General features: G+C 38.1%; 1 protein-coding gene across 11 annotated transcripts in view; it reads left to right on the top strand.

Annotated features, from left to right (window-relative positions):
• The window catches only part of LOC105481827 (FERM domain containing 6), a 250255-nt gene that overhangs the window by 175896 nt on the left and 59294 nt on the right, over nt 1–15065 (top strand). For 2 of the 11 annotated variants that reach the window (XM_071100189.1, XM_071100190.1), the window contains one exon: nt 13998–14115. The exons of the other annotated variants lie outside the window; for them this stretch is intronic. The gene's annotated coding sequence lies outside the window, so the exon portion shown is untranslated. The remainder of the gene's footprint in view (nt 1–13997; nt 14116–15065) is intronic. 11 annotated transcript variants of the gene reach the window in all.

Raw genomic sequence — 15065 nt, 5'->3', positions numbered from 1 at the left:
AATATGCCCAGTTTATCCATTTTGTTAGTGGATATTTGGGTAATTTGAGGACAGTACATGATAGGTGACCTTTTGATGGCTCTAAAAAATGTTGAGCACTTTGGGATTGAAAGCTGAGTATGGTCTTAAGATTGAAAGAAAAAAAGTAACGTCAGAAATAAGATGTGAGAGGAAAAAAAACATTCTTAAGAACACTTTAAAGGTTCAACTCAGTCACCGTATCCTAAGGATATAGTTTGGAATATACCAACTAGATATTACCAGATTTCAACTGACAATTGGTAAGAGGAAGGAGGCCTTAGGTGACATCTAGTCAGCCACATCATTTTTCAGAGATGGAGGCACTGCGGCCTCGAGAGGTTGAATGACTATACAAAGTCTCACAGCTAATGACAGCACCAATAGTACAAGCTGCTCTGACTCTCCATCTTGTCTCCTCTAGTGCCACGTGCTTGTTGGAGAGAGAGAAGGCAAGATCAGGGCTACCAACTGTAGCTGTGCAGGTTTTGCCATGCAAGGTGGGTCTGAAAACCAGCTCCCTACTATGTCGTCCAAGCAGTGAGTCCATTGGGGGGCGCACTGCCTGGAGGATGGGTGCCCTTCTCTGATTCATGCAAAGGTATTCTATGGCTCTGTTCAGATAGACTCAGATCTGCCCAGAGAAAATGGATCTGTAGCCCAGTGAGGCAGAATTTTTCTTCATTCAGCCTGCTGTACCTCTGCCCTCCATACAGAGCTCTGTTGGGGCTTGCCTTTTCCCTGTTTTCTCTCTCTCCCTCACTTCTAGGGCTTTCTAATGAGACTTTGGGTTATAAGTATCAAGTAGGAGATCTCTCGAGGTCCCTCTTGATTCACTCTTTTGTTGATCCATAAATGATCTAGGATGGACCCTAACTTCAAAGGACTGTTTTGTCAATATTTTTGGAATAATTCATCCTTAAGAAAATGTCTCAAAAGTTCATTTTTTGGACTCCTCCTGCCTTTATGCTTCTCCCTCTTTTCTCTCTTTTTGTGTCTTCCTTCCACCCCCATCCAGTTATCGTTTCTTAAAGATCCCTGGAAACATCCAGTCTTTGTCTACTGAGAGCAGCAGTGAAATTCTGACCCCAAAATCTGTGGCAATCTCCAGGAAGTACTTATTGTAAAACATAAGATAATGATTTCACCGAGAGATCTAACAGATAAAACATAGCGCTTGCAAAGGAAAAATATTCATGTATACATTTTCTTTTATGTTTCCCTAAAGAATAAAGGGCAGTTTTATTATTTAAGAAAAGACTCAGAGCTTCAGCTTAGGCTCACTAAAAAGGTGAAGAGAAGGTAAAATTAGAGAATTTTGTAAGTATGTAGTATTTATATATCCTACCTGAATAAGATACTGCTTATTGCAGCAAAAATTTAGCATATGTAATGTTAACAAATAAAAAATATGCTGATCATAGGGCCACAGCTCTGACAAGTTGCTCAGTGAAATTACTACAGAACAGAGTAATCCATATTGAAGACAGCATAGAAGAGGGATAGTAAAATATAATGATAGGAATGAGGTCTTTGAGATCAGTCCCCTGGGGCCCAAATCCAGACTCCAGTATTCTCCCATGTGTAACCTTGGGGAAGTTACTTAACTCTCTGCACCTCTTTTTCCTCATCAGTAAAGTGGGAGATAATTATAATAACTATCCCGTAGGATTGTTCTTATTTTTAAGTGAAATGGTACAGGTAAAACAACTGGCGTAGTCTTTGATATATAATAAATGTCTTAAGTGATGTTAGCTATTGCTGCTTAAGACAAAAAGAAGTGATGTATAAAAGGACTTACAGTTTTATGGGAGGTTCCCAAACCTTCATTTATAAGCATTTCATGAGGTTTAACTTTGTTTTTTGACGGCATTAAGCAGGCAACAAAACCTAGTATTTCTCAGTTACAGATACGGGGAAATCTGTGTTGCTGCAGTAGGAGCAGCTGGCCTGTCGCACTGATTACTAATTGATCGAGTTATTTTTCCTAATTCTCTTCTAATTTCCAGCCATCTCAGTCCTTCAGCTTCTGTCTGCTAGATAATTGTTTCTTTCCATATGCCAAAAAAGCCAGCCTGCAGATTTAAAAAATTCTCTTTACGGTGACTGATGTTGTGCAAAGTTCTTTTAAACTTAAAGAGTACCACTGAGTGGCCCACCATGTCTTTTGCCCATGTTCCCTGCATGGCTTCATGTGAGTACTTTTGAAGAAAGCCACTGTTATCGATATAAAGCAGTTCTTTATTCCCATCCCCTAATCATTGGCACAGTTTATATAATGTGGGTCAGAACCATTTGTGATTTTCTGTTATGAGGGCCAGAGTTTGAGATTTTAAACGATTCATTCAAAGAAACTTAGGAGAGACACAGTTAAGCACCTTAGAAAGATACATTTTCATCTAACTAGCCTAAGTACAAGCTCAGCTAAAAACGGTACAGGATCCTCTAGAAGACTCGCGCTGTATCATTCTGATCTGTTCATTCAAGGGCAGGGGACCTAGTCCGGATAACCCAGTTCCCGTTGTGATTGTGCGTGTAAAATCTTGAGCTTAGTAAACTTAACACTTTAAAAATGTTCACTAAGTCCATTAAAAACCAGGTTTTATGTCTTTATGAAGTATTCAGGACTGTGCTGAATACTTTGTGCAATTTCTGCCAATGTGTTTCATGTCTAGTTGGGGGAACAAAATACATGTGTGTGAAAAGATACTAGATGTTTCCAGATGAGTGTGAAGTTGAGCTTTGGTTTTAGGGTCCAAAATCAAGGATGGTCAGACATGGGATGTTCCCAGCCTTCCTGGGGCCACTGGATTTATAATGGATAGTGAAGTCAGGCTGAGATTTTTCTATCCTTCAAGCCCATAGAAAAGGGGCTTTTCTAGGAGCAACAGAAATGTACAAGATCTGGTAAAAATCTCAAATATTAAAAGACAACTATGAAATTAAAATTATTAAATGTTTAAATTCATGCATTCAATATAATGTATGCCTAGTATATGCCAGGCACTAGTCTAGGTCTGAGAGATGTCAGTGAATAAAATAAAGGGGGAAAACAACAAAAAAAACAAACAAAAAAAACTCTGCCTTCATGGACCTTATATTCTATTAGGAGGCAATCAGCATAACAAAATAAGTGTTATAGTATTTTGGAAGATAATAAGCCTGATGGGAAAAAGAAAACGTGGAGCAGGCTAAGGGACAGTAGGAGTGCTGGGGAAGGGAGGCAGGGACTTCACGATTTGGAGGAGTGTAGTCAAGGTAGACCTCACTGAAAAGAGGGCTTGAAGGAGGAAGAGAGCCACGCAGAGCTAGCTGGGGGAAAAGTGTTCCAGCAGAGGGACTAGTGAAGGCATCAGGTGGAAGCATGCCTGGTGTGTTCCAGGAACAGGGAGAAGACCACAGTGGTAGAGCACTGAGAGCAGGGAGAGAAGGAGTAGTAGACAAGGTCAGAGATGTTTGGAGAGCACATGTTTGGCTTGCGTGGACTGTATTCCAGGCTTGACTGTGAGTGGAATGGGGAGCCATCAGAGGGTTTTGTGCAGAGGAGTGAGATGATTTGATCTGCATTTTAATAGAATCACTGGTTGCTGTAGGAATCTGGAATTTAGGGAATAGGTCTAGTTTGGAGATACAAATTTGGAAACTGCCAACAGAATTTGGATGAGATCACTTGGGAATACGTGTAGTGAGAGAAAGAGGCTTATGGACCAAGCCTTGGGGCATATCAGTATTTACAGTTTGTAGAGAAGAGAAGAAATCACACACATAGTACAAGAAAGTGTTTTAAGAACATTTTTTCAACATAGTGAACCCAATTAAGTGTCTCCATTCCTTGAGTAACAATGTTATCACTAGAAGGTACTGTTAACTCTGTTGACCTACACAGTGGAAGAATGAACTATGAATTGTTTTTCTAATTGTGATGTTGGTCTTGGGCTAAACCTGGATGCTTCATCTTTTAGAGGTTGTGTTGATAAGGAGGAATCAGTAAAAGAAAATTAAGAAGGAGCAAGCAGAGGATAGGAAGAAAATTAGAAAAATGTTCCTGTAGTCAAAGAAAATATCTCCAGCAGAAGAGTGGATCAGTTAGCTCACATGTTGCTGAGAGGTCAAGTAGGGTGAAGACCGAGAGTTGCTCATTGGATTTAGCAACCTGGGGAGTCATTGGTGGTGATGACAAGAGCTGTGTCACTGGAGGAGTGGGGATGAAAACCTTATTGGAGTGGGTTCAAAGAGAACAAAAAATTTCTGAAAGATAACTACTACTTGTAATTCAGTTTTGTATATTACAAATATTTAATATTGGATGTGGGTACATTTTAATATGCCTGATGGTATGTGCAGCGGGACTTTGGAAATGAGAATGTTGGAGGCCATGCGTATCTTCAGCAGCCTTTGTCAGAGTTAGGGAGCCTTTGAGCTTTTCCCTAGTTATTATTGGTAGGGCTCTAGTATATAGATTGTAGTTCATGTATTGTGAAATAGAGAAACAGTTCTATGCAGTTTTTTAGTTCTTTATTAAATGTCTTTGGATGAGAACTGTATCTTGAAAATACTCATACTTTGTTTAAAGACTTTCATTTCTAGTAAAGATGTGTTCTTTAATTCAACCTATTGATCCTTGTCTTAGATTGTTTTTGATACTATAATGGAGTACCACACATAGGGTGTTCTGTCCATAAAGAATGGAAGTTTACTATTAACATTCTTTACAGAACTAGAAAAAAAACTATTTAAAAAGTCATATGGGACCTAAAAAAGAGTCTGAATAGCCAAGGCAATCCTAAGCAAAAAGAACAAAGCTGGAGGCATCATGGTACCCAACTTCAAACTATTAGAGCTACAGTGACCAAAACAGCATGATACTGGTACAAAAACAGACACATAGAGCAGTGGAACAGAATAGAGAGCCCAGAAGTAAGGCCACATACCTGCAGATGTCTGATTTGTGACAAACCTGACAAAACAAGCAACGGGGAAAGAATTCCCTATGCGTTGAATGGTGCTGGGATAACTGGCTAGCCATATACAGAAGATTGAAATTGGACCGCCTCCTTATACCATATAAAAAATTAACTCAAAATGGATTAAAAGCTTAAATATAAAGCCCCAAACTGTAAAAACCCTGGAAGACAACCTAGGCAATACCATTCTGGACATAAAAATGGGCAAACATTTAATGATGAAGACACCAAAAACAATTGCCACAAAGGCAAAAATGGACAAATGGGATCTAATTAAAGTAAACAGCAGAGGAAACTGTCAACAGAGTGAACAGACAGCCTACAGAATGGAAGAAAATATTTGCAAACTGTGCATCTGACAAAGGTCTAATATCTAGCATCTATAAGGAACTTAAATTTACAAGAAAAAATCCATTAAAATGTGGGCAAATGACAGGAACAGACACTTTTCAAAAGAAGACATACACGCAGCAAACAATCATGAAAAAAGCTTGTCATTGATATTGGAGAAAGCAAATGAAAACCACAATGAGGTACCGTCTCACACCAGTCAGAGTGGCTACTAAAATGTTAAAAAAAAATAACAGATGCTAGCTAGGTTGTGGAGGAAAAGGGCATGCTTATACACTGTTTGTGGGAGTGTAAATTAGTTCGACCATTGTGGAAGACAGTGTGGTGATTCCTCAAAGACCTAAAAACAGAAATACAATTCGACTCAGCAATCCCATTACTGGGTATATACCCAAAGGAATGTAAATCATTCTGTTATAAAGACACATGCATGCCTGCATATGTTCATTGCAGGAATATTCACAATAGCAAAGACATAGAATCAAGCTAAATGCCTATCAGTGGTAGACTGGATAAAGAAAATGTGGTACATATATACCATGGAATACTATGCAGTGATAAAAAAAAAGAATGCAATCATGTCCTTTGCAGTAACATGGATGGAGCTGGAGGCCATTATCCTCAGCAAACTAATGCAGAAACAGAAAACCAAATACTGCATGTTCTCACTTATAAGCGGGAGCTTAATGATGAGAACACATGGACACATAGAGGGGACACACACTGGGGCTTACCAGAGGATGGAGTTTGGGAGGAGGGAGAGGATCAGGAAAAATAACTAATGGGTACTAGGCTTAATACCTGGGTGACAAAATAATCAGTACAGCAAACCCCGTGACACAAGTTTGTCTATGTGACAAACCTGTACTCATATCCTTGAATTTAAAATAAAAGTTACGCTTCAAAAAAAGGAAGTTCATTCAGCTTATGGTTCGGGAGCCCTGAAGTCCAAGAGCACGGCACCAGCATCTGGCCCAGGTCATCCCATGGTGGAATGCAAAAGCAAGGGCAAGACAGAAAGCACAAGGGGCCGGACTGGTTTTTATAACAACCTGCTCTTGTGATAAGTACATTAATCCACTCATGAGGACTTGACCCTCATGACTTGGTCACCTGTTGTTAGACCCCACCTCCCAGTGCTATTGCATTGGGGATTAAGTTTCCAACACATGAACTTTTGGGGGGCTCATTCGAACCATAGCAGTCCTTTTTCATGAAAAGTGAGACATGTGCTTTGACTTGGCTTCTTTTTCAGCAATGGTGATAGGTTTGGTCTGACTAGGCCACACAGCATAGTGCCCCACTGGCCTGGAAGCCATCATTCACAGAGTAAATGGCTCAGGTTGGTGAATCCCACGAGCCAGAGCAAATTGAGTAATAGAAAAATTGCCTCTTTAAAATTTTAAATACCTTGTTGATGACTTTCATCATGAAGTATTATTTCAAAGCATGTGATGAAGCAATTTTCATAGTCCTGTATTTTATAATTATACACCAAGAATTTTCTCTTCTGGGAACTACCTTTGAATTTTGCTAACTGTCTGTAATACTGTCATCAAAATGAATCAACAAGTGTCTGATACTAATTATCTTTTCTTTCTCTAAGCTTATTAAAATGCTAACACCTAGGCCTTTAATGCATAAGTATTGTTTTTGGATAGTTAAAAGCTTAGAGTGATTGGTAGAATGAAAACTTTGTTACATATATTTTAGTGTCTGGTAATACCAAAGTGTAGTATTAGTCTTTAGAAAGTTGCTAATTTAGAAAACGCTGGAAAGGGCAAAGACTTTCCTTTGCAGTGGATTAGGGCACAAGGTTTTTGAGAAGTGGAGCTCTGATGATTATTTGTGTGTTTCTAGTGGGTTGTGGTATATGCATATAATGTCAGCATTCTCTTAGGAACTGGTTTGCCAGCACTGTTTTATTAGTATCATTTTGAATGTTTTTTCAGCTGAAACTTGTAAGTTACTCTACAGTTAGTTAAGTTACAGTACAGTTAGTTAGAATGTAATTGGCTTGTAACCGAAATACACCAGGCCAATGTGAAGTAATTTCCCAGTGCTAAGGCTTTTACATTGTAGATACTGGAGTATGCAGAGGTATAAAACTGAGCAAGTTTTGAAATAAATGTTATGTCGCTTGTCAGTGACTACAGAATAAAGTCCAGATCTCTTAGGGTGGAATTCATCATGCCAACCAGAGTTGCAAGCCTGTGGCCCAACACTAAGTTTTGGCTTTTAACACAGTTATTTGCCAACATTTAAAAATAGAGAAATTTTAACATTAAAAAAATTGAGTTTCATACCTTCTCTAGAGAAATTTGAAGGCCTGGCAAGGTCTGTTGTAGCAACATAACAGCTTCCCCCTTTATACAGGGTGTGTGCTCTGCAGTCTCCCACAGCCCCTGGCGGAGACTCTCTTGTCCCCAACATTGGGGCCAAGACACTGTAGGCATTTTTCATCCTGCAGGCTTCACTTCTTTGCTCCTGCCCTGGTAGGCATGTGAGTTTGCTAACCTTGTGTTTAGATACTTATTTTTTTTCTCAAAGTTCCTTAAATCTAGCCAAATTGTTCTTCCCATTGACGTGTCTAATGCATACACACTTCGTCTACCTCATGTTTCTGCTTCTGGCTTCTCCTTCCGCTGCATCTGAGCTGCATGTTTCCTGTATCACATCATTGGAACCTAGCACATTTCTAGCTCCCCAGCTGTACTAGTTTCTTGAAGACAATGATTATTTAATTTACTAACACCTGGCAAATTTATTTTAAATTTTCTAGGTTAACTATTTGCTATGGTTTGGCTGTGTCCCCACACAAATCTCATCTTGAATTTAACTCCAACAGTTCCCATGTGTTGTGGGAGGAACTTAGTGGGAGGTAATTGAATCATGGCAGCGTGTCTTTCCCGTGCTGTTCTCGTGATAATGAATAAGTCTCACAAGATCTAGTGGGTTTAAAAATGGGAGTTTCCCTGCACAAGCTCTCTTCTCTTGTCTGCTGTCATGTGAGTTGTGCCTTTCACTTTCTGCCATGATTGTGAGGCCTCACCAGCCATGTGGAACTGTAAGTCCAATAAACCTCTTCCTTTTGTAAATTGCCCAGTCTCAGGTATGTCTTTATCAGCAGCGTGAAGATGGACTAATACTCTATTGTTAGATTTAACTTCCAGTGGGTGATAATCTATGATTATAGTGACACTTATAGAAGAAGTAGAACGTAATCAAAATCTTATGTGAAATCTACTTCCTCACATAGTGCTTTCTTAATTTACTATGCCATTTCCTTTGTAGCTTTGTAGTAACATTTATATAATCCATTTGAGTATTAATTCACTAAACACCTCATTTATTGCCATTTCCCTAGTTCTGTTACATAGATGGATGATGCTTCCAGATGAATGGCTCATTACTATGTGCCGTTTTATTATTTTAGATATGCTTCTTCCTAATGACTAATACTGTTTTAAATGTCTTATCTTTTTATTCATTTGGTGAATAGTGTGTCTACTGTGGTACTTTTGAAGCTTTCACTTTTTAGCAGGAATGGCAGATTTAAATAATGGAGTACATAATGACTTAATTTCAAAAACTGTTACTGAGAAGTAGAGGTGCTGTGAGAGTTTAGGGCAGTCTGATCTGGTCTAGGAGTGGGGACTGAAGTGGGGATTGTAACAGGACTGAATTCTGAATTCCTTAACTTTCTCATACATATTCCATGGTGGTTTGTAAAGTAATTGGAATGTAAAAATTTAACCTTACAAACAAATAAAGATGTAATTTTGTAACAAAATAATAGTTAAAAAGTTTTTTCCCTGAGAACTTAACTTGGCTGTTGTCATTGCATTAGTGATAAACAAAATTATGATTTATAGCTCTAGAATTTATTGTTTGGTACCTGAGTTGAACTCAGTTTAAATAAGTAAACAAAGGACAAATGGGAAATTGGGCTAGAAATTTCAGATATTAGCCTGGCACAGTGGCTCACACCTGTGTTCCCAACACTTTGGGAGGCTGAGGCAAGCACATTGCTGGGGTCCCGAAGTTTGAGACCAGCTTGGGCAACGTGATGAAACTCTGTCTCTGCAAACAATACAAAAGTTAGTTGGGTTTGGTGATGCATGCCTGTGGTCCCAGCACTCTGGAGATTGAGGCGGGAGGATTGCTTGAGCCTGGAACGTCATGGTTGCAGTGAGCTGTGATCATGCCATTGCACTCCAGCCTGTCTAGCCTGGGTGACAGAGCAAGATCCTGTCTCAAAAAAAAAAAAAAAAAAAAAAAAAGATCAGATATGAATAGCTTACAAAACAGCTTTTATTTTATGAAACTATAATTATTTCAAAGGTATTTGTAATGAGGAATTTTCTTATGGCTTTCAGAAATAGGATATAAAAAATAAACTTAGTAATACCCTAATAGTTACTAGTGGATAGCACCTTTATTTAATACTGCAAGTCCATAACTGAAAAATTAATACTTTATCGCTTGGAAGAGTGAAGTAATATGGTATCCTGAAACAAACTCAGCAGTACATTTATTGACATGTGTGACCCAAAATATAGAGTGGAATTTTGTGTGGTTGCGTATGTTTTATCACAACAATCAGAAATGTTTTATGTATTTTCTTCCAAAGAAAATAGAATTCTATACTTAACCCATCTAAATATAGTGGTAAAGTTAATTTTTTGCATAGTTTAGTGACACACTGAAACAAAGGTCAGCTGCAGTGGTGCCATTTCAGAAATCTCTTTTGAGGAACTCACATTACTTACAATTATAGAAGGAGATTCAGAAAAATTGATATATTTAAGGGTTTTACTTCAAAGAAACCCAAGATTTTCAAGTGTAATATTAAGGATATTTAAGGAAATTAAAATCAGGAACAGTTTTTAATAAATGTTGTCTCATCTAGAATTTAAAATAAATTCTAATTAAATCTTAAAAATAAAATCTTTTAAAACTCAAGTACTCATTTTCTGAGCCGTCATTCATTTTAAATCTGTGGGAGAGGATGTTGAGAGCTAATGATTTGTAATTGACTAAATTATTTGTTTCTACAGGTGCCTAAAAAAAGTAAAGATAAATTTTCTTGAAATATAAGTTGTAGAGTAAAACCTAGCAGGGAAAGCTAATTGAAGTTATCTAACTTGTAAAACAACATTTCCTTTAATTACTGCCTTACATATTCTTGAACTAGGCTCATGTTGCTGATGAGTAAATTTTCAGGAAATTTTTAATCAATGTATTACAGATACAGGGTCTAAATTAATTCACATTGTCAGTCATTTGTTCAGAGCAGCTGTTACCCTGAAAAATCCTCTATTAATTTATAGAACTGGTTAGAAAAGGGAAATGAAAAGAAGGATGTTTTGAAATGATTACACATTATACATTTAAGGGTGAGATACTAAGGACAGTTGCTTGATTTACTCTTTAGAAGTTATTTATTTATTTATTTATTTATTGAGACAGAGTCTTACTCCTTTACCCAGGCTGGAGTGCAGTTGCACAATTTCAGCTCACTGCAGCCTCCGCCTCCTGGGTTCAAGTGATTCTCCTGCCTCAGCTTCTGAGTAGCTGGGATTACAGGCATTCACTACCATGCTTGGCTAATTTTTGTATTTTTAGTAGAGACAGGGTTTCATCATGATGGCCAGGCTGGTCTTGAACCCCTGGCCTCAAGTGATCTGCCCGCCTTGGCCTCCCAAAGTGCTAGGATTACAGGCGTGAGCCACCGTGCCCAGCCCAGAACTTAAAATGTTTAAGTTAGAATGCAGAAGGCTGTGAAGCTCGAATGAAATAATGCTGGTGTGTTTTTGTTATTGTTGTTTTGAGACTGAGTCTCCCTGTGTCGCCCAGGCTAGAGTGCAGTGCCACAATCTCGGCTCTCTGCAACCTCCGCCTCCTGGGCTCAAGTGATTTTCTTGCGTCAGCCTCCTGAGTAGCTGGGACTACAGGCATGCACCATCACACCCAGCTAATTTTTGTATTTTTTTAGCAGACACAGGGTTTCACCATGTTGGCTAGGCTGTTCTCAAACTCCTGACCTCAAGTGATCCACCCACTTCAGCCTCCCAAAGTGCTGGGATTACAGGCATAAGCCACCACGCCTGCCCCAAATCAGCTTTTTAAATGATGAATCATATACAATAAAAATCAACAAATTTTAAGTAGATAATTTGATGAATTTTGACAAATGTATATATCATCATGTAATCAGCACTGCGGTCAAGATACAGAGCATTTTTGTCAAGCCAAAAAGTTTTCTACAACTCCTTTTTAGTCAGTCTCCTCCCCTGCCACTCTAGATGCTTTTGCATCTGGCATGTTTCACTTTAGCATGATGTGTTCATCCATTTTGTTGCACATATCAGTAGTTCATTTTTATTGTTGGGTGGTATTCAGTTATCACAATTTGCTTATTCATTTACCTGTTTGTGGATATTTGGATTGTTTCTAGTTTGGAGCTATTATGAATGAAGTTACTATAAGCATTTATGTATTATATAAGTCTTGGGACATAAGTTTTCATTTCTGAGTTGTATGGTAAGTGAATGTTTATAAAAAATTGTCAAATTCGTTTTCAAAGTGGCTGTATCATTTAACATTCTCACCAGCCACATCTGAGAGTTCTAGTTGCCCTGAGAGTTCTGGTTGCTCCAGATTCTCACTAAGATTTGGTATTGTCAGTGTTTTTAACTTTAACTGTTCTAGCAGTTGTGTAGTGGTATCTGACTTAGATTTTTATTTGCATTTTCCTAATGACTAATAATGTTGAGTATCATTTCAAGTGCTTATTTACCATTTGTATATCTTTGGTGAAGTGACTTTAACTTTTTTGGCCGTATTTTTAAGAGTTGCCTTGTTCTTGAGTTGTAGTATTTATATATTTTTCAATTTAAGTCTTTAATCAGATATGGTTTTTATTTTTCCAGATATGTTTTAAAAATGTATTTTCTGTTCTGATGATTGTCATTTTTTAAGTGACTTTCAAAGAGCAGAATTAAAAAGCTAAATTTTTGTGGTTCATGTTTTAATGCCCTCAGAACACCAGGGCAACAAGGATCTTCCTTTGTAAGTTTTCTATGACTTTTAGAGTTTTAGCTTTTCAATTTGGACCTGTAATTTCTGTATAAGGGTTGAAGTAGATTGGAATCAGATTGTGGATGTTTACCAAAAAAAAAAAAAAATTCCCTGGGATTTTTAAAAACTTTATTTTGAGGTAATTTAATTTAATTTTAGTTTTTTTAGAGACAGGTCTCACTATGTTGCCAAGACTAGAGTGCAGCGGCATGATCATGGCTCACTGCAGCCTTGACCTCCTGGGCTCAAGCACTCCTCTGCCTCAGCCTCCTAAGTAGCTGGGACCACAGGCATGCACTACCGCATATAGCTAATTTTTTATTTTTCATTTTTTTGTGGAGATGGGAGTCTTACTATGTTGCCCAGGCTGGCCTCAAGTGCTCCTCCCATCTTAGTCTCCTGGAGTGCTGAGATTAAAGGCATGAGCCACCGCACCTGGCCTGAAGTAATTTTAGACTCACAAGAAGTTGCAAAAATAGTATAGAGAGTCTCCCAGTGATAACTGGTTTTCAAAACCAGGAAAGTGACATTGGTACAGTACTATTAACTAGCTTTGGATTTCTTCAGTTTTTATGTGTACTCATGTTTAACACTAATTGAACTTTGGTTATAGTTGCATTGAACATATAGATTAGTTATGGGAGAATTGATATCTTAACAATATTGAATCTTCCTGTTGTACATTTTTATATATTTAGTTACGGGTTTTTGTTTTTGAGACGGAGTCTCACTCTTCTGCCTAGGCTGGAGTGCAGTGGCGCAATCTCAATTCACTGCAGCCTCCACTTCCTGGGTTCAAGTGAGTCTCCTGCCTCAGCCTCCTGAGTAGCTGGGGTTACAGGCGCACACCACCACGCCCGGCTAATTTTTGTATTTTTAGTAGACATGGGGTTTCACCATGTTGGTCAGGCTGGTCTCTAACTCCTGACCTCATGATCCGCCCATCTCAGCCTCCCAAAGTGCTGGGATTACAGGCGTGAGCCACCACGCCTGACTAGTTAGGTTTTTTTTTTTTTAACTTTCTCTAAGAAATATTGTTTTTCATCGTATTGGTCTTACACTTTGTTAAATTTATCACTAAATATTTAAATTTTTTGATGCTGCCATAAATGATATTTTAAATTTCAATTTCCAATCATTGGATAGTATTGAGAAATAAAACTGATGGTTTTTGGTGTATTGACCTTCTGTTTTGGACCTTCATAAACTTAATAATAGGTTTTTTAGACATGTCTTAGGATTTTCTACATTGACAATCATGTCTGCAAATACAGATAGTTTTAATTCTTTCTTTCTAGTCTGGATGCCTTTTCTTGTCTTGTTGCTCTGGAGAGGAGCTCAATAGCATGTTGAAAATGAATAGTGAAAGCAGACATCTTTGCCCATTTCCAGTCTTAGCAGAGAAAAACTTTCCATCTTTCACCATTTGCGTAATAGTAGCTATAGATTTTTCATACATATGATTTACCAGATGGAGGAAGTTCGCTTCTATTACTGGTTTGCTGAGGGTTTGTGTATGTTTTTTCGTGGTTTTTTTTTTTTTTTTTTTTTTTTTTTTGACAGTCTCACTCTGTCACCCAGGCTGGAGTGCATTGGCACCATCTTGGCTCACTGCAACCTCTACCTCCTGGGTTCAAGCAATTCTCCTGCCTCAGCCTCACAAGTAGCTGGGATTACAGGCGCCTGCCACCACTCCCAGGTAATTTTTTGTATTTTTAGTAGAGATGGGGTTTCGTCATGTTGGCCAGGCTGGTCTCCAACTCTTGACCTCAGGTGATCCACCTGCCTTGGCCTCCCAAAGTGCTGGGATTACAGGTGTGAGCCCTTGCGCCTGGCGATTTGTATGTTTTATCATATGTTAAATTTTATCAGCTGTTTTTCTGCATCTATTGAAATGATCATATAATTTCATTTTTTCATCTGTTATGGTGAGTAACATTGATTTTTGAATATCAAACCAATGTTGCGCTCCTGGGATAAACCCAACGTGGTCATCATATGTTATCCTTTTGGTATATATTGCTGAATTCAGTATACCAAATTTTATTAGGAGTCTCGTGTTATGTTCATGAGGGATATTGGTCATTTAAAAAATTTTCTTATAATGTCACCTAGTTTGGGAAATGATGGCCTCATAGAAAGAGTTGGGAAATATTCCCCTTTCTTTGGTTTTCTGGAAAAGCTTGTGTAGAATTGGTATTAATTTTTTATTTGAATATTCATAGAGTTTACCAGTGATGCCATCTGAGCCTACGATTTTCTTTGTCATAAAATTTTTAACTAAAAATTCAGTTCATTTAATAACTGAGGGATCTTCAGAAAGTTCACAGAAAATGCATATTATGCATGGATTTCAGAATGGTTTTGCACCGAAATAAACTCATACTAACATGTTGTAAGACACCTGAATAGAATCTAGTTTGAGGCACTAAAAAGGGTAAGGCAGCAGTTTGAAAAGAACCCCTCTCAGAGCAACATGAATTCTGCGGAAATTGAGGCAAGAGTAAACATCAAATTTGTGGTGAAGCCTGGGTGGAAGAATAGTGAAATCATTGGTGCTTTACAAAGAGTTTATGGAGACAGTGACCCAAAGAAATCAGGAGTTTACAAGTGGATAACTTACTTCTTTTAAGAAGAGACTAGCAAATG

Source organism: Macaca nemestrina, chromosome 7, assembly GCF_043159975.1.
Source record: "Macaca nemestrina isolate mMacNem1 chromosome 7, mMacNem.hap1, whole genome shotgun sequence".
Classification (NCBI taxonomy): Eukaryota; Metazoa; Chordata; class Mammalia; order Primates; family Cercopithecidae; genus Macaca; species Macaca nemestrina.
The sequence above is the reverse complement of the archived record's forward strand: the minus strand, read 5'-3'. Positions and strand labels throughout refer to the sequence as shown.